The sequence below is a fragment of the Schistocerca nitens genome, chromosome 5 (genome assembly GCF_023898315.1).
Source record: "Schistocerca nitens isolate TAMUIC-IGC-003100 chromosome 5, iqSchNite1.1, whole genome shotgun sequence".
Taxonomy (NCBI): Eukaryota; Metazoa; Arthropoda; class Insecta; order Orthoptera; family Acrididae; genus Schistocerca; species Schistocerca nitens.
In genome coordinates this window covers 34,419,630-34,421,457 of record NC_064618.1, presented here as the reverse complement: position 1 = coordinate 34,421,457, position 1,828 = coordinate 34,419,630, and positions in this window count along the sequence as shown.

Sequence of the window (1,828 nt, the reverse complement as noted above, 5' to 3'; positions counted from 1 at the left end):
TTACTGTATCCCGTGGACCTTCACATTGACGATGAAACGCAGAAATCGCATCGGAATTGAATATAAAGGCAAAATGCCGACTTAAATACAAGAAGAGTGAATCTTCTAAGAGTTTGTGGTTTGAGCGGCTCCTGGGAGACAAGTAATAGATTCCGATGCACGAGTGCAGGTTTACTGTATCCCTTGGACCTTCACATTGACGATGAAACACAGAAATCGCATCGGAATTGAATATAAAAGGCCCAATGCCGACATAAGTACAAGAAGAGTGAATCTTCTAAGAGTTTGTGCTTTGAGCGGCTCCTGGGAGACCAGTATTGGATTCCGATGCAGCAGTGTCGGTTTACTGTATCCCTTGGACCTTCACATTGACGATGAAACACAGAAATCGCATCGGAATTGAATACAAAAGGCACAATGCAGACTTAAGTACAAGAAGAGTGAATCTTCTAAGAGTTTGTGTCTTGAGCGGCTCCTTGAAGACCAGTATTGGATTCCGATGCACCATTGCAGTTTTACTGTATCCCTTGGACCTTTACATTGACGATGAAACACAGAAATCGCATCGGAATTGAATATAAAATGCACAATGCCGACTTAAGTACAAGAAGCGTGAATCTTCTAAGAGTTTGTGGTTTGAGCGAATCCTGGGAGACCAGTATTAGATTCCGATGCACCAGTGCAGGTTTACAGTATCCCTTGGACATTCACATTGACGATGAAACACAGATATCGCATCGGGATTGAATATAAAAGGGCACAATGCCGACTTAACTACAAGAAGAGTGAATCTTCTAAGAGTTTGTGCTTTGAGCGGCTCCTGGGAGACCAGTATTAGATTCCGATGCACCAGTGCAGGTTTACTGTATCCCTTGGACCTTCACATTGACGATGAAACGCAGAAATCGCATCGGAATTGAATATAAAAGGCACAATGCCGACTTAAGTACAAGAAGAGTGAATCTTCTTGGAGTTTGTGTTTTGAGCGGCTCCTGGGAGACCAGTATTAGATTCCGAAGCACGAGTGTAGGTTTATTATATCCCTTGGACCTTCACATTGACGATGAAACACAGAAATCGCATCGGAATTGAATATAAAAGTCACAATGCCGACTTAAGTACAAGAAGAGTGAATCTTCTAAGACTTTGTGCTTTGAGCGGCTCCTGGGAGACCAGTATTGGATTCCGATGCACCAGTGCAGTTTTACTGTATCCCTTGGACCTTTAAATTGTCGATGAAACTCAGAAATCGCATCGGAATTGAATATAAAATGCACAATGCCGACTTAAGTACAAGAAGAGTGCATCTTCTAAGAGTTTGTGCTTTGAGCGGCTCCTGGGAGACCAGTATTAGATTCCGATGCACCAGTGCAGGTTTACTGTATCCCTTGGACCTTCACATTGACGCTGAAACACAGAATTCGCATCATAATTCAATATAAAAGGCACAATGCCGACTTATGTACAAGAAGAGTGAATCTTCTAAGAGTTTGTGCTTTGAGCGGCTCCTGGGAGACCAGTATTAGATTCCGATGCACCAGTGCAGGTTTACTGTATACCTTGGACCTTCACATTGACGCTGAAACACAGAATTCGCATCGGAATTCAATATAAAAGGCACAATGCCTACTTATGTAGAAGAAGAGTGAATCTTCTAAGAGTTTGTGCTTTGAGCGGCTCCTGGGAGACCAGTATTGGAATCCGATGCAGCAGTGCAGGTTTACTGTATCCCTTGGACCTTCACATTGACGATGAAACACAGAAATCGCATCGGCATTGAATATAAAAGGCACAATGCCGACTTAAGTATAAGAAGAGTGAATCTTCT